At 51.3% G+C, this 18,339-nt stretch overlaps 1 pseudogene; it reads right to left on the minus strand.

Moving 5' to 3' along the window:
- The window catches only part of LOC117078956, a 32,030-nt pseudogene extending 16,816 nt beyond the window's left edge, over positions 1-15,214 (minus strand).
- Positions 15,215-18,339: the final 3,125 nt, after the last annotated feature.

Consider the following 18,339-nt stretch of genomic DNA (forward strand, 5'->3'; position numbering starts at 1 on the left):
AAAAGTGAGTCAATGATCCCAGCCCACATTCATGGGGAGGGTATTACACAGGAAATACCTGGAGGCAGGGATAGCTGAGCGTCCTCTTAGAGGCTGCCTCCCAAAACAGGCGAATGAATTATTAGAACATGTTCGGTAGCGAGTGTGGAGAGGGCCAGAGGCAGCGGCTCATGCCTGTCATCCCAGCGCTTTGGGAGGCCAAGGCAGGAGGGTCACTTGAGGCTAGGAGTTTGTGACCAGCACGGGTAACATAGTGAGATCCTGTCTCCCCGCCAAAACGTTTTTAATTTAAAAAAAAAAAGAAGTGCTGAGAGAGGAAATCCCAGGCTGCTGCAGGCACAGGCCAGAAGAAATGCCAGCCTCTGCCTGTGGAGACCAGAGAGGGCTTCGCAGAGGAAGAAGCTCTGGGTTGAGACTTAGGCGATGAGAAGATGTCCCAGGAGACCAGAGGGTGTAAGAACATCCCAGGCAAAGGGAAAGCAGTGCAAAGACAAGTGTGGAGAAGCTTGGCGGGTTCAGAGGGCACAGCATGGGCACAGCCTGGGGCAGAGGGTGACAGGAGGGTGGGGGCAAGGCTAGCTCCCGGAGGACTCACCTGCTGTCCTCAGGTGTTGCTGCTTTATCTTGGAGGCGCTGGGGAGCCATGGCCAGGGTTAAGGGAGTGAGACACCAGGCCTGTGCTTTAGTGCGCTCTGTAGTTACTGGCTGTGTAGAGGAGCCTGAGGAACAGAGGTGGGAGGCCGGAGACCAGGGAGGAGGCTGTGGCAGGTATCCAGGTGAATGTTGGGGGCTGGTCTGGGGCAGGAGCAGAGGGAGAGGGAAAGAGGAGATGACTGGGAGGTCAACGTGACCAGTGGGGCGTCTACAGTGCCAGTCCAAAGGGCTGAAGTGGTTTGTGGGGCAGGTAAAGGGAGGCAGGGAGAGGAAGGGCCAAGTGTGAATGGAGGGAGACGAGGCCCGTTGGCTGCAACTGTGAATGGAGGGAGACGAGGCCCGTTGGCTGCAACTGTGAATGGAGGGAGACGAGGCCCGTTGGCTGCAACTGTGAATGGAGGCTCAGCGAGGTCCGTTGGCTGCACAGGCAGACGGCGAGCAGGCCAGGTCTTGCTCTGGCGTGGTGGGAAAGTTGGCAGGGTTGGGTGGTGACCTTGGGAACCCGAGAAGAGAGGTCAGGGTGGAGATGTCAGGCGCCATTTTGGCCCCAGGAGGTCCATCCCTACGCCCAGTTGATCACTCTGCTCTGTGAACGCAACCATGGCTCAGCCGCAGACCCAGGATTAGAACTCCACAAAAAGGGCTTCTTCGCTTACTGAGGTGGCTCAGGCCTATACTCCCAACACTTTGGGAGGCTGAGGCAGGTGGGTCACCTGAGGTCAAGAGTTTGAGACTAGCCTGTCCGACATGGTGAAATCCCATCTCTACTAAAAATGCAATTAGCTGGGTATGGTGGCAGGTGTCTGTAATCCCAGCTACTTGGGAGGCTGAGGCACGAGAATTGCTTGAACCCGGGAGGCAGGAGTTGCAGTGAGCTGAGATCACGCCACTGTACTCCAGCCTTGGTGACAGAGCAAGACTCCACCTCAAAAAAAAAAAAAAAAAAAAAAAAAAAAAACAAAAAAAAACCACTTGAACACTCCCTTCAAACCTACCCCAGCGGCCTCCGGAGCTCGGCCCATCCTCACTCTTCAAAGTTCGTGGAAGCCCTCAGGCCTTGGGCTCACTGCTCATTGCTGACCGACCAGCCTTGTTGTCCTCCTTCGCTATGTGACCGTGGGCAGGTGACTCATTTCTTGGTCTTCCCTCTTGGAAAACAGGAGGCTGGACCAGCTGCTCCCGGTGGTCCCTGCTAGTGATGACTTGCCGGGATTTCATCTCCCCCGGACTCTGGGTTCTCTGGGCTCTGGGCTGTGGCTGCAGCATGGATGGTAATGCAGGTAATGCAATGTGACGTGCATCCCAGCACCCCGATGGCCGTCTGCTCTCCCTCTGCTCAGGCCCGCCCTGGGGAGCCGCGGAGGCTGTGTTGAGCTCAGCTCCTCATCTTAATTCTGCAAACCTGTTTTGAGGTCTGGTCTGGCTCCCAGCTGAGCACTGAGTACTGTGGGTGGGGTCTCTTGGCCTGGGGTCTGCCCAGCACACCATGAATCATCAGCCAGACAGGGTCTTTCAGATGCTGGGCTGCCCACCCTGTTCTCCAGGCGTGATCATTTCTGCTCCTCAGAGGTCATCTTTAAGGAGGTACAGAGAAGAGCGTCCCGTCTTCAGGGTCACGTGTTGTACTTTGTACATCCTCCGTGGTGAGGTTCTTTTCTAGATCTAGCCCGAATCCTTCAGGAAGGCTTAAAACAAAACTGCACTTTAAGGGCTTCTGAGTGGAAGAATCAGATTAGATCCACTCCTCTCAGCTTTCCCTCACCGGAAGTGGGGGCTCAGCCCTCCAGGGGGGCAGGGGACCCGTTCCTTTCACCTCCTGCCCTGCCTGGCTAGGTCAGCCCACACCTGCCTTGGGCCAGAGCTGTAGTTGCTGTTGGCAGCCAAATGGTCTGAGGCTGTTAGGTAACAGGTCTTGGCCAGACATTCTGGTTCCGCAGGTACAGCCTACAAGTTAAAAATTGTTCTAAAAATGTAGGGCAGCTGTTTAAACACACACAGCCCTGGGGAGGGGGGAGGTTGTGGGACAGAGGCCACAGTCAGTGGAAGGATGTGTTTTCCGCAGGGACTCTGGGCTCAGAGCTCTGACTCCAAACCAAGCATCTGACACTGCAGGGACGAGTGGCCCAGACCTGCTGCCCAGAGATAGGATTTGCAGCCCAATGCCTCCCTTCCTTCCTTCCTCCCTCTCTCTCTCTCTCTCTTTCTTTCTTTCTTTCCCTTTCTCTCTCTCTCTTTTTTCTCTCCCTTTCCTCCTTTCTCTCTCTCTCTCTCTCTCTTTCTCTCTTTCCTTCTTTCCTTCTTTCTTTCTTTCATCTCTCTGTCACCCAGGCTGGATACAGTGATGTGATCTCGGCTCACTGCAAACTCCGCCTCCTGGGTTCAAGTGATTTCTTCTCCTTGGCCTCCTAAGTAGCTGGGATTACAGGTGTTCACCGCCATGTCCAGCTAATTTTTGTATTTTTAGTAGAGACGAGGTTTCACCATATTGGTCATTCTGGTCTAGAACTCCTGACCTCGTGATCCGCCCACCTCAGCCTCCCAAGTGCTGGGATTACAGGCGTGAGCCACCGCACCTGGCCCCTCTTAGCCCTTTTCTCTGGAGTCAACTCCGTCTCCCTTTGTGGCCTGTGTGTAAGTGCCTGCCCTAGGAGCATGCTCTCTCAACCTGCATCTGCACTGGCCTCTTGCTTTTTTTTTTTTTTTTTTTGAGATGGAGTCTTGCTCTGTTGCCCAGACTGGAGTGCAATGGTGCAATCGCTGCTCACTGCAAGCTCCGCCTCCCGGGTTCAAGTGAATCTCCTGCCTCAGCCTCCTGAATAGCTGGGATTACAGGCACATGCGCCACTACACTCAGCTGATTTTTTTTGTATTGTTAGTAGAAACAAGGTTTCACCATGTTGGCCAGGCTGGTCTTGAACTCCTGACCTCAAATGATCTGCCCACCTCGGCCTCCCACAGTGCTGGGTTACAGGTGTGAGCCCCTGCGCCGGCCAGTCTCGCTCTTTGTTATTTTAATGTCTTCCTCCAGTTCCATGCTTTTAGGCATCTCTAACCTTCCCCTTCTTCTTTCCTCTTTCCCTTCTTCTTTCTTCTCCTCTTCTCTCTCCCTTGCCCCCACTCCTCTGTACCCACTAGGTAATGGGATGCGGTTTCCTTTCTCCCCTCCTTAAACTCAGCCCCCACCTTAAGCCTCTGGAAATCAGCCTGGTAGAGGGAGGCAGCCTCTGGCCCCTCCATCTGCGACCTTGGGGAATGCCTGTCAGCTCTCCGGGCCTCTGGCAATGGGGACCATAGTACCCATTTGATCCTCTGCCTCACAAAATGGCTGGGAACATCACAAGAGGTCAGTTGGTTCATTTGTTCCATATTTATTTAAGCACGTGCAATTTAGCCAGGCACTGTGGTGGGTTCCGGGGTCCATAGGAGGAGCAGAAGAGTACAGTGTCCCTAACTCCGCTCATCCGAAAACCACAGAGGCCTTCGGAAAAGATAAACTCGTCCCTCCTCCAGATCTTCAGGGTTGGAGTCTGCAGAGGCGGGCAGAGGGGGTGGGGGTGACGTCTGTATTTTGTTGGTTTTTTTGTGACTTGGAGTCTCACTCTGTCGCCGAGGCTGGAGTGCAGTGGTGTGATCTCAGCTCGCTGCAACCTCTGTCCGCTTTCTGGGCTCAAGCGATCCTCCCACCTCAGCCTCCCAAGTAGCTGGGACCGCAGGAAAGCACCACCCCACCTAGCTAATTTTTTTCTATTTTTAGTAGAGACGGGGCCTTGCCACGTTGTCTATGCTGATCTCGAACTCCTGGCCTCAAGGGATCCTCCCTGCCTTGGCCTCCCAAAGTGCTGGGATTATAGGCATGAGCCATGGCAGCCAGCCTGATGTCTGTGTGTGTGTTTTTGTTTTGTTTTGTTTTGTTTTGTGTTTTGAGATAGAGTTTCACTCTTGTTGCCCAGGCTGGAGTGCAATGGTGCGATCTTGGTTCACTGCAACCTCCGCCTCCCGGGTTCAAGCGATACTCCTGCCTCAGCCTCCCGAGTATCTGGGATTGCAGGAACCAGCCACCACGTCTGGCTAGTTTTTTGTATTTTTAATAGAAATGGGGTTTCACCATGTTGGCAAGGCTGGTCTCGAACTCCTAACCTCAGGTGATCCTCCCGTCTTGGCCTCCCAAAGGGCTGGGATTATAGGTGTGAGCCACCGCGCCCAGCGGACGTCTGCTTTTATAGCTCTGCAAGTGAGCCAGGCTCCTGGGCGTGGAAACAGCGTGTGCCTGAGTGAAGGAGGACGGGCTGGTGGGCGACCGAGTCGGCCCAGGGAACCACTAGACGGGCCAAGGCTGGGGACGGGGGAGTAAGTGGGAGAAGCTGGAGACAGGAAGCAGAGGGGTTTTCCTCCTGCTCCTTGCTGGGTGGGCCATGCACATCTGTGTCCAGGCTGGCCAGAGATCGAAGGCCTGTGATGGATTCTCTTAAAAAGTGATGAAAGTACCACAGAGGAAATACAATAGCGCTAACCGTTTCTTCATGATAGGGGCTTTCTTCCCTCAGGTATATTTTATAGGATATTTTCCTCAAAGATTAGCCTTTTCCTTATTTGTGTTGTGTAGAGGGCGATCCTAAAAGTGGGCCTAGGTTTTCCACGTCGTTTTTCGGTGTGTGTAAATTTTTAAAAACAAGGATTGCTCATTTCTTTAAATATTGGTGTGCTATTTGACGTTTGTGAAGCAGTCATAAGTGTGACTGCCTGGAAATTTAAATGTATGCTCGTTAAGAAATGATGGTCGGCCAGGCGCGGTGGCTCAAGCCTGTAATCCCAGCACTTGGGGAGGCTGAGATGGGCGGATCACGAGGTCAGGAGATCGAGACCATCCTGGCTAACACGGTGAAACCCCGTCTCTACTAAAAAAATACAAAAAGCTAGCCGGGCGCGGTGGCGGGTGCCTGTAGTCCCAGCTACTCAGAGGCTGAGGCAGGAGAATGGCGTAAACCGGGAGGCGGAGCTTGCAGTGAGCTGAGATCCGGCCACTGCACTCCAGCCTGGGCGACAGAGCGAGACTCCGTCTCAAAAAAAAAAAAAAAAAAAAAAAAGGAAATGATGGTTGGGTGCCTGTAATCCCTGCACTTTGGGAGGTTGAGGCAGGTGGATCACCTGAGGTTGGGAGTTCAAGACCAGCCTGGCCAACATGGTGACATGCTGTCTCTACCAAAAATACAAACATTAGCCGGGGATGGTGATGGGCGCCTGTAGTCCCAGCTACTCGGGAGGCTGAGGCAGAAGAATCACTGGAACCCAGGAAGCAGAGGTTGCAGTGAGCTGAGATGGCTCTACTGTATTCCAGCCTGGGGGGCAGGGTGAGATCCCTGTCTCAAAAAAAAAAAAAAGAAAAAAGAAATGAGTAGTAACAACAAAAATCCCTAATGCCTCCAACTTTGATGGTTTAGAAAGATCTTTTAAAGTTTTTATTGGCCGGGCATGGTGGCTCATGACTATAGTCTGAGGTGGGAGGCTGGGGTGGAAGGATCGCTTAAGCCTGTGAGGCTGAGGCTGCAGTGAGCCGAGATCACGCCGTTGTACTCCAGCCTGGGTGACAGCGTGGGAGCCGGCCTCAGAAAGAAACAAAAAACAACGGAAGAAACATGTTAACAGTGAGTTTGTTTATCACGTGATAATTATTTGAATATGCAGGCACTGTTGATAGCAAGGGCGGAGAAGAAAACAGAGTAAAATTCCTTCCTGATGGAGTTCACATTCCAGCTGGGGAGAGGTAAGAAGCCAGCATGACCAGATACATAAGAATGCGTTTAGAATGGCAGGTCGTGAAGAAACGCTAAGAAGGAAAAACAAAACAGGAGTGAGGAGTGTGAACGTCAGCCAAGGAGATGGGATTGGCTAAGCTTGGGAGTCCTCCTGAGAAGATAACTTCAAATATGCATAAAAGTAGAGAGAACAACGAAATGAATACCCGTATATCCATGATCTAGTATCAACAAATACTGCCAATTTGATTTTATCTGATTTTCCCCAATCTTTTATGTATGTATGTATGTATGTATTTATGTGCTGGAGTTTTTAAAAGCAAATCCAAGACATCACATGAATTTTCCTGTAAATACTCCAGTAAGCATGTAAACTGATAAGGGATTTTGAAAACATACATCGACCCTGCTGTTACACCCCCAACAAAACTAACAAAAATTACTCAGCATCATCCAACAACCAGTCCATATCTTCATTTCCCAATAGAGTCAAATTATCTTTTCACAGTTGGTTTTGCAAGGGGGAAATAAGCCAGGCACAGTGGCCCATGCCAGAGGAACGCTTCAGCCCGGGAGATGGAGGCTGCGGTGAGCCACGCTCACACCACTCCAGCTTGGGGGACGCAGCAAGACCCTGTCTCAAAAACAGGCAGACAAACAGGTTAATACAGGTTAATTTTAAGTGGTGCCATATATTTTATGACTTTTTCTCTATTTTTCAGATTTTCTACCATAAACATGTATTGCTTTTATAACTTTTTCAAAATGTAATCTTGAAAAAGGAAAAGATAGACTGGAGGAAAAGCTTGCAGCAAATATGACAAAAGACAAGGTTCACAAATAGCTAATAAGACTGATAAGCAGGCCAGGTATGGTAGCTCAGACCTGTCATCCCAGCACTTTGGGAGGCTGAAGTGGGAGGATCACTTGAGCTCAGGAGTTTGAGGCCAGACTGGGCAACATAATGAGACCTTGTCTCTACTGAACTTTTTTTTTTTTTTTTTGAGACAGAGTCTCGCTGTGTCGCCCAGGCTGGAGCGCAGTGGCGCAATCTCGGCTCACTGCAAGCTCCGCCTCCTGGGTTCACGCCATTCTCCTGCCTCAGCCTCCAGGGTAGCTGGGACTACAGGCACCCACCACCATGCCCGGCTAATTTTTTGTGTTTTTAGTAGAGACAGGATTTCACCGTTTTAGCCAGGATGGTCTCATCTTCTGACCTTGTGATCCACCTGCCTCGGCCTCCCAAAGTGCTGGGATTACAGGTGTGAGACACCGTGCCTGGCTAAACTTTTTTTTTTTTTTTTGAGATGGAGTCTTGCTCTGTCACCAGGCAGGAGTGCAGTAGTGTGATCTCGGCTCACTGCAACCTCTGCCTCCTGGGTTCAAGCAACTCTCCTGCCTCAGCCTCCCAAGTAGCTGGGACTACAGGCATGTGCCACCATGCTCAGCTAATTTTTGTATTTTTAGTAGAAACGGGGTTTCATCATGTTGACCAGGATGGTCTCGATCTCCTGACCTTGTGATCTGCCCGCCTCAGCCTCCCAAGGTGCTAGGATCACAGGTGTGAGCCACCACACCTGGCCACATTTTTTATTTTTTATTTTTTATTTTTTTTAGCTAGGCCTGGTGACACAGGCCTGTAGTCCTAGTTACCCAGGAAGCTAAGGTAGAAGGATTACTTGAGCCTGAGAGAACAAGGCTGCAGTGAGCTGAGATCGCACCATAGCACTCCATCCTGGGCAACAGAGCCAGACCCTGTCTCAAACAAAAACAAAAACCGATAATCAGCAAAAAATATGAGCTAAATTTTATTCGAGAGGAAGTTCAACAGTGAATAACACCACGCTGCCACGCTGCGCCAGATGAAACTGACAAGATGCAATCATGTTAACAGCACAAAAGTCCACGCGGAGTTGGTTGGAGGGTGCTCACATGCTGCTAGAAAAGTGTAAGTTATTCCACTCTTGGGAGCAATGTAGCCATAAAGAATTTTGGGCCGGGTGGGTGGCTCATGCCCACAATCCCAGCACTTTGGGAGGCTAAGACAGGTGTATCGCTTGAGGCTGGGAGTTCGAGACCAGCCTGGCCAACATGGTGAAACCTTTTATCTGGTAAAAATACAAAAATTAGCTGGGTGTGGTGGCACATGCCTGTAGTCACAGCTGCTCAGGAGGCTGAAGCACAAGAATCGCTTGAACCCAGGAGGTGGAGGTTGCAGTGAGCCGAGATCACCACACTGCACTCCTGCCTGGGCAATACAGTGAGACTCCGTCTCAAAATAAATAAATAAATAACATAAATTAAAACTATGTACACATACGTTGTTCTTCAACAGCAAAGAGAAGAAAATATCCAGCAAGAGAATAATGAAGAAATAACTGATGGCACATTGGGTTGGTGGCATATCAGGCTGCCATTAAAAATTCTCCTTATGGGCCAGGCGCGGTGGCTCACGCCTGTCATCCCAGCACTTTGGGAGGCTGAGGCAGGCAGATCACCTGAGGTCAGGAGTTTGAGACCAGCCTGGCCAACATGGCGAAACCCTGTCTCTACTAAAAATACAAAAACTAGACGGGCGTGGTGGTGCACACCTGTAGTCCCAGCTACTGGGAGGCTGAGGCAAGAGAATCACTTGAACCTGGGAGGCGGAGGTTGCAGTGAGCCGAGATTGCACCACTGCACTCCAGCCTGGGTGACAAGAGCAAAACTCTGTCCCAAAGGGAGAAAGAAGAAATTCTACTTATGAAGACTACAGGATTGTGAACGAACATTTATGATAAAAATATTCCACAAGCAAAAAATAAATAATGACCGTGACTACAGCAAAACAAAATATGTACACGCCTGGACAAACTGGAAAAACTAGACAGGAAAAAACAACCTTGTTGGGCTAGAATGCTGAGGTCATAGGTGATTTGTTTTTCCTTTAAAGTTTTTTTTAATGCCTTTATATTGTTTATACAATAATTCTTTTGAAGAAGTCAGGATGTGGGTGAAGACTTGGAGTAAGGTGGAAACTGTACCAGCATGCCTCGTCTGCTCCTTCCTGGAAGCCTGTGCCTGCAGCCTCCTGCTCGGGGCTGTCACTGCGCCACACCCTGGGAGATGGGAAGGGAGCCGGGAGGTCAACTCCATTTCCATGCGCCACTGGCAGGCCCTGGTGCCTGGGGCGCTGCAGAAACAGACATGCTGGCTGCTCCCTTTTTCTCAGTCCACCTCCCTGCTGAGTTCTTTACATATTTTATCTCAATGTAATCCTCACAGAGCTCCATGAGGTAGGTGCCCAGTGAGAGTCGGGCAAGTTACCCAACTCTCAAAGCTGGAGAGCTGGGTGAGTTGCCCGAGGTCACACAGTGGGTAGAGAACACAGCCACGTTCAAGGCCCTGCCCTTCACCTGTTTCCCACTGCTGTGCTGAGCTCGCCAGGAGCTGTGCCGCCCGGCTGGCAGTGCAGTGGGGCAAGTTCTTCAGCCTCTCCGGTCTCCTGTGCACTCTTAGGTGATAAGTTGAGGGGCCCTGGGAGGAATCTGCCTCCCTGGACTTGGACTCTGAGCCCCTCATGGGTCTGAACAGTGCAGAGGACGGTGGGACCATCCCCTCCCCGGTCTCACTGCCCAGCCATGCATTCAGTGCACGTCTGCAAGCTCTGTCTACGTACCAGGCGCTACGTGACCTCTGAGATCTGCGTACGGAGACACAGTCCCCTCGGATCAACAGAGAAGTATCACGAAATATCCTTCTTTTTTTTTTTTTTTGGAGACAGAGTCTCACTGTTACCCAGGTTGGGGTGCAGTGGTGTGATCACAGCTCGCTGCAGCCTCAACCTCCTGGGCTCAGGGGATCCTCCCACCTCAGCCTCAGGAGTAGCAGGGAGTACAGTGCAAACTACCAAACCCGGCTAATTTTTTTTTTTTAGACGGAGTCTCCTTCTTGTCCCCCAGGCTGGAGTGCAGCCGTGTGATCTCAGCTCACTGCAACTTCCGACTCCCAGGTTCAAGTGATTCTCCTGCCTCAGCCTCCTGAGTATCTGGGATTACAGACATGCGCCACCACACCCAACTAATTTTTGAATTTTTAGTAGAGACGGGTTTTCACCACGTTGGCCAGGTTTGTCTCAAACTCCTGACTTCAGGCGATCCACCCACTTTGGCCTCACAAAGTGCTGGGATTATAGGCACGAGCCATTGTACCCAGCCTAATTTTTGTATCTTTTGTAGAGACAAAGTTTCTCCACGTTGCCCGGGCTTGTTTGGAACTCCTGGGCTCAAGTGATCCTCCCACCTCAGCCTCCCAAAGTGCTAGGATTACAGGTGTGGGCCACCATGCTCAGCAAATGAAATTCTTTATTCCAATGTCACCTGCTCAGAGAGGATGAGCTGGGCCAGGTACGTAGAGGCCACTCACTGTCCGATCTCCCCAGTGCTTCGCATACAGTTTTCACCGTTTGAAATTCTCCTCGTTGTGAGTAAGTTCCATGAGGACGGGGACCTCGTCTTGCCCGGCTCTACTTCCCAGGGCTTAGTGCTGCCTAAGTGCTTCCTGCTTCCTGGGTTATTGGGATGAAGCGGAGCACAGTAGGGCTGCACAGGACTGTTCCACGAGAAGAGGGCGGAGAACTCTCCCCTGGGACAGTCTGGGAAAGGGAAGAAAATATACTTCTATTGACAGGAGGCCATGAAAACACTCAAGACGCTTCAAACCCAGAAGAGCAGTGACGGGGCAGTTGGGACACAGTCACAGGATCTGGAGGGAGAGATCCTGGCCGCAGCCCTGACTCCACAGGGAAACCAGAACCAGACGGTCCACGCTGGAGGGGCCTCCGAGCTTGTTCCAGCCGACTCTTCACAGCTTCAGTGTCTGGAATTTGCAGGGAAGGGACAGTGAGTGGCTCCTGGTTCTGGGTTTCCCCAGTCATAGACATACTTTGCTGGGCGTGGTGGCTCATGCCTCTAATCTCAGCACTTTGGGAGGCCAAGGCAGGAGGGTCACTTGAGCCCAGAAGTTTGAGACCAGCCTGGGCAACACAGTGAGACCCTGACTCTATAAAAACATTTAAAAATGGCCGGGCCCAGTGGCTCATGCCTGTCTTCCCAGCACTTTGGGAGGCCAAGGCAGGTGAATCACCTGAGGTCAGGAGTTTGAGACCAGCCTGGTCAATATGGTAAAACCCCGTCTCTACTAAAAATATAAAAATTAGCTGGGCGTAGGGGCGCCTGTAATCCCAGCTACTCCGGAGGCTGAGGCAGGAGAATCCATGGACCCAGGAGGTGGGGGCTGCAGTGAGCCGAGGTCGGCGCCATTGCCCTCCAGCCTGGGCATCTGGAGCAAAGGTTGATCTCAATAAATAAATAAATTTATTTATTGCTCAAAGCAATAAATAAAAATAATAAATAAATTTATTTATTTATTTATTGCTCAAAGCAAAGAGCAAAGGTCCATCTCAATAAATAAATAAATAATGACAAGAAAAATAGGCCGGGCGTGGTGGCTCAAGCCTGTAATCCCAGCACTTTGGGAGGCCGAGACGGGCGGATCACGAGGTCAGGAGATCAAGACCATCCTGGCTAACACAGTGAAACCCTGTCTCTACTAAAAAATACAAAAAACTAGCCGGGCGAGGTGGCGGGCGCCTGTAGTCCCAGCTACTCGGGAGGCTGAGGCAGGAGAATGGCGTAAACCCGGGAGGCGGAGCTTGCAGTGAGCTGAGATCCGGCCACTGCACTCCAGCCTGGGCAACAGAGCGAGACTCCGTCTCAAAAATAAATAAATAAGGCCGGGCGCGGTGGCTCAAGCCTGTAATCCCAGCACTTTGGGAGGCCGAGACGGGCAGATCACGAGGTCAGGAGATCGAGACCATCCTGGCGAACACTGTGAAACCCCGTCTCTACTAAAAAATACAAAAAACTAGCCGGGCGAGGTGGTGGGCGTCTGTAGTCCCAGCTACTCGGGAGGCTGAGGCAGGAGAATGGCGTGAACCCGGGAGGCGGAGCTTGCAGTGAGCTGAGATCCGGCCACTGCACTCCAGCCCCGGCGACAGAGCAAGACTCCGTCTCAAAAAAAATAATAATAAAAATTAAAAAAAAAAAAAAAATAAATAAATAAAAATAATAATAATAATGACAAGAAAAATAAATAAATAAATAGATAAAAATGGGCCAGGCACAGTGTCTCATGCCTGTAATCCCAGCACTCAGGGAGGCTGAGGTGGATGGATCTCTTGAGCCCAAGAGTTCGAGACCAGCCTTGGCAACATAGTGAGACCTTATCTCTAAAAAAATAAAATAAAGGCCGGGTGCAGTGGCTCAAGCCTGTAATCCCAGCACTTTGGGAGGCCGAGGCGGGCGGATCACGAGGTCAGGAGATCGAGACCCTCCTGGCTAACACGGTGAAACCCCGTCTCTACTAAAAATACAAAAAACTAGCCGGGCGAGGTGGCGGGCGCCTGTAGTCCCAGCTACTCGGAGGCTGAGGCGGGAGAATGGCGGGAACCCGGGAGGCGGAGCTTGCAGTGAGCTGAGATTGCACCACTGCACTCCAGCCCGTGCGACACAGCGAGACTCCATCTCAAAAAAAAAATAAAAAATAAAAAAAAATAAAAATAATAAAAATAAATAAATAAATAAAATAAAATAGTAAAATAATTTTAAAAAGAGATCAACCACTCTACCCCCAGGCCTCTAAGCACGCGCCAGTCCTCCCAGGCACTGCAGTGTGTGTCCCTCTTGAGGATGGAGAGGTGGCAGAGCCTCCTCACTGAAGACTCCTTTAAAAAAAAAAAAAATTATAGAGACATGGTCTGGGCCAGGCACGGTGGCTCACGCCTGTAATCGCAGCACTTTGGGAGGCCAAGGCAGGCAGATCACTTGAGGTCAAGAGTTCAAGACCAGTCTGGCCAACATGGTGAAACCCCATCTCTACTAAAAATACCAAAATCAGCCAGACGTGGTGGCGGCGCCTGTACTTCCAGCTACTCGGGAGGCTGAGGCACGAGAATCACTTGATCCTGGCAGGTGGAGGTTGCAGTGAACCGAGATCGTGCCACTGCACTCAAGCCTGGGTAATAAAGAGAGACTCCATTAAAAAAAGAGAGAGAAAGGAGAGAGAGTCTACTGTGTTGTCCTGGCTGGTTTCCAACTCCTGGCCTCAGGCAATCCTCTCATCTCAGCTTTCCAAAGGGCTGGGATCACAGGCGTGAGCCACCACGCCTGGCCAGTGACTCCTTTTTTATCAGTCCCCATTCAGGGAGTTTTTCTTTACACCGGGTTACATTTTCTGCTGCTAAAATTATAAATAATTTCATTGTTTTCCTTTCATTACAGAGCACTTGAGAGATATGAAAAATATATACTTGGAAGACATATGAATTGTAAGGAAGGAAAAAGTATTACCAATAAGCCCCCCCCATGGAAATGTAACTTGCTCATGTTTTAGTATATTTTCTTCTGCGCTTTTCTCTCCGCACTTCAAGTCATATATGCAGGTGCCATTGGCATCGCCTGTTTCCTCCCTGTGAGGTTCTGATCTCTTCATTTACCATCAAGAATGCAGCTTCTCAGGAGGTTCATCTGTTGGGTCCAGCTCCTTGCTCCCCAGGCAGGGATTCAGCCCCGCCACACACCGCTGACTGGAGCCGCTGCCCAGTAGGACACAGGTTTCTTCTCCCCAGGGTGCTCTGTCCTGAAACCCTCAAGGAAGAAGAGCTTCTTATCGGTGGAGCACAAAAAGAGTTGCTCCCGGGGAAGGGTGCTTGGAGGGGCAAGACGGAAAGCTGGGGTTGAAACTCTGAGCGGGGCATGGTGGCTCACACCTGGAATCCCAGCACTTTGGGAGGCCAAGGTGGGAGGATCTCTCGAGCGCAAGAGTTGGAGACCAGCCTAGGCAATATGGCAAGACCCCGTCTCTACAAAAGAAAAAAAAAAAAAAGAAAGTCTGGAAGCCCCTGTAATCATGGTTTTTGTGGATCACCATAATCAAGACGGCATCTGGGACAAAGGGAACGGCAGCGCCTCCACCGCATCTTGCGCTAGACACAGCTGGCCCTGTGCCACTTCCATCCAGCAGGGCCTGTTCATGTCCAAAGTAATCTATACAACCCCTCAGGCTCTCCCTCACTTAAAGCTCCAACAGGACAACCATGACTTTGCTTGGCTTTGTAGCTGGTAACTTGTGCTGAAACCTGGCCGGTTCGCCTGGATGCCCTCATGAAGCTGGACTTGTTGCTGATTCTCTGATGTGAGAGCAGGTGGTTCCCATCTCCTGGCTGGGACGCCGGGTGCTTCTGTGGCTCAGCTTGTGAGATCCTGGAGAGCATCAATCTCTGTCCTCATCCAGTTGGCTTAAGGTATCAGGCCAATCAGCATGGCCCAGCAACCACTCCGGCATCCACGGAGCTGGCCCGAGGCCAGGGCCCACCTGCCTCAGCTTCCACATTTCTCCCAAGGCTACATTCCAGAAAGCCTCCACCCAGCCCAGCCAGCCATTCACCTTGCCTCTGGTTTATCAGCATAATCCCCAGGACCAGGATGTTCCCACTGCCCCCTGCATGAGCATTCCATGGAAACTCAAGAACTTTTTACAAGTCGTTCCTTCATTCAAAGCCCCACACGGGTTTCCTGTTCCACCCACACCAAGTCCTTACAGCGGCCATGCTCTCCAATGCCACTGGGCCACAGCGGCCATGCTCTCCAATGCCACTGGGCCACAGCGGCCATGCTCTCCAATGCCACTGGGCCACAGCGGCCATGCTCTCCAATGCCACTGGGCCACAGCGGCCATGCTCTCCAATGCCACTGGGTCACAGCGGCCATGCTCTCCAATGCCACTGGGCTCCTGGCTGTTCCTCCAATATGTCAGGCGCGCTTCTGCCTCAGGGACTTTGCATGGCCCCTCCATCTACGTGGAATGCTCCCACCTCAAGTATCCATTTCGCTACATCTCTCCTTCAAGTTTTTGTTCAAACCTCATCTCAGTGAAACCCACCTTGTCCCCCATATATACATATATATATTTTTTGAGACAGAGTCTCGCTCTTGTCACCCAGGCTGGAGTGCAGTGTCGTGATATTGGCTCACTGTAACCTCCACCTCCAGGGTTCAAGCGATTCTCCTGCCTCAGCCTCCTGAGTAGCTGGGATTACAGGTGCCCGCCACCACGCCCAGTGAATTTTTTGTATTTTTAGTAGAGATGGGGTTTCACCATGTTGGCCAGGCTGGTCTGAAACTCCTGACCTCAGGCAATCCGCCCGCCTCAGCCTCCCAAAGTGCTGGGACTACAGGCGTGAGCCACCATGCCCGGCTGTCCCCCATATTTACCACTGCAGTCTGCGTTCCCACCAGCACTCCTGATCCCCTTATCCTGTCATCCTCTTTTATTTTTAATAGCTCTTATTACCTTCTAACATATGACATAATGAACTCATATACTGTGGTTATTACTGTCAACCCCCACCCTGCCACAGCCAGAATGCAGGCTCCATGAGGCAGGGATTCCTGTCTCTTCTGTTCACTGATAGATCTGGAGTGTCTGGAATGTGCCGCACACAAAGCAGGGGTACAATCATGAGTGAATGAATCGTAAATGAATGAAAGGTATTTAGAATCCAATCTGCTTGTAGGGGAAATTCCTAATGGGAAAGAATAAGTATACTTTTACTGAGGACCAGAGTCAGACATTGGAGGGGTCATGTCTGCCTCAGTCAGGGATCCTGGTTTATTTTGGAATCTCCAGCTCATTCTTTCACTCTGCCCAGGCTGGAAGGGAGAGGAAGTGGGCTCCACGTGTGCACAGGACATCAGGACATCTACCGGCGACACGAGGCCTTCCTGGAGGCTTCTAGGACGGAAACAGGCAGAGACGCCTCGACTTGCCTTAGCCCCATCTTGTATCAATGAGTTTTGACTTTCAGAGAACTTCTGGGACAGTCGCAGGGGTGAGGAGCCAGTCGGGGTGAGCGAGGGCCTGCAGAAATACTCCGCGAGAGGGTCTTCTTCCTGGGCTCAGCTGGGATGGCGTGAACAATGGCCCAAAGCAGCAGGGGTGTGGTGGAAAGAGTTGAATAGCCAGAGGATCTTCGGCTTCCACCTCTGCCACTTACGAGCTCGGCGACAGGTTTGGAAGCCGCTCTGTGGTAGGCAGAATCATGGTCCCGGGGTGTCTGTGCCCTAATTCCCAGAACTTGTGACTGTGTCATACCACACAGCAAAGTGGACTTTGCAAATGTGAGTGAGGTTATATCCTTGGTTATCCCAGTGGACCCAGTCTAATCACAGGAGCCCTCAAAAGTGGAAAACTCGCTCTGGATAAAGGCAGAAGAGACATGAGATACAAAGGAGACCAGAGAGCTTGGAGGCATGAGCAGGAGCCACCATTGCTGGCTTTGAAGATGAAGGAATGGAGCCACAAGCCAAGGGCCGTAGGTGGCCTCTAGAAGCTGAGAAAGGCCCCCAGGTGGCAGCCAGCAGGAAGCAAGCCCTTCATCCCAAACTACATGCAACTGAATTTCACCAGTAGCCTGCACAGGACTGGAAGCAGATTCATGCCCAGAACCTCCAGAGAGGCAGGCAGCCTGGCCTATACCTTGATTTTGGTTTTGTAAAGCAGTGAGCCATGCTGTACCTGGACCTCCCGCTCACAGAACTGTGACCTAATACATTTGTGGGGTTTTTGTTTTGTTTTGTGTTTTTGAGATGGAGTTTTGCTCTTGTTGCCCAGGCTGGAGTGCAGGGGTGCGATCTCAGCTCACTGCAACCTCCGCCTCCCGGGTTCAAGCGATTTTCCTGCCTCAGCCTTACCACCACGCCCAGCTAATTTTTGTACTTTTAGTAGAGAAAGGATTTTTCCAGGTTGGCCAGGCCGGTCTTGAACTCCTGACCTCAAATGATCCACCAGACTCGGCCTCCCAAAGTGCTGGGACTACAGGCATGAGCCACTGTGCCCACTCCATTTGTGTGTGTTTTTTTGTTGTTGTTGTTGTTGTTTTTTGTTTTTTTGAGACGGAGTCTTGCTCTGTCGCCCAGGCTGGAGTGCAGTGGCTGGATCTCGGCTCACTGCAAGCTCCGCCTCCCGGGTTCACGCCATTCTCCTGCCTCAGCCTCCCGAGTAGCTGGGACTACAGGCGCCGCCACTGCGCCCGGCTAGTTTTTTGTATTTTTTTTTTTTAGTAGAGACGGGGTTTCACCATGTTAGCCAGGATGGTCTCGATCTCCTGACCTTGTGATCCGCCCGCCTCGGCCTCCCAAAGTGCTGGGATTACAGGCTTGAGCCACCGCGCCTGGCCTTGTGTAGTTTTAAGATGCTCGATTTGTGTTAAGTTGTTACAGCAACAACAGAAAATAGATCTCCCTGAGCCTTGGTTTTCTCGGATCTCCCGGAGCCTTGGTTTTGTCAGCTGTGACATGGAGATGATGATTATGGCATCCATCTTGCCGACTGGCAGCAACTAAATGAAATAAGCAGGAAGGGGCTTTGTAAACTGTTCTCTACAACACAAGGCTGTAAATGTTCTATAATTGAGCAATCTGCTCCTTATCAGGGCTCATGTCTCAGCCTGGAGAAAGGCAAAAAGAGAGGAAAATTCAGCCAACCACTCACTTCAGATCAGGATTCCAGGTACATTCAAGAAGAGTAATGGAGCTGGTGTGGGAGCTGGTGTGATGCTGGTGTGGGAGCTGGTGTGGGAGCTGGTGTGGGAGCTGGTGTGGGAGCTGGTGTGATGCTGATGTGGGAGCTGGTGTGGTTGCTGGTGTGGGAGCTGGTGTGGGAGCTGGTGTGGTGCTGGTGTGGGAGCTGGTGTGATGCTGGTGTGGGAGCTGGTGTGATGCTGGTGTGGGAGCTGGTGTGGTGCTGGTGTGGGAGCTGGTGTGGGAGCTGGTGTGATGCTGGTGTGGTAGCTGGTGTGGGAGCTGGTGTGGGTGCTGGTGTTGGTGCTGGTGTG

Source organism: Trachypithecus francoisi, unplaced genomic scaffold, assembly GCF_009764315.1.
Source record: "Trachypithecus francoisi isolate TF-2019V2 unplaced genomic scaffold, Tfra_2.0 Lachesis_group0, whole genome shotgun sequence".
Lineage (NCBI taxonomy): Eukaryota > Metazoa > Chordata > Mammalia > Primates > Cercopithecidae > Trachypithecus > Trachypithecus francoisi.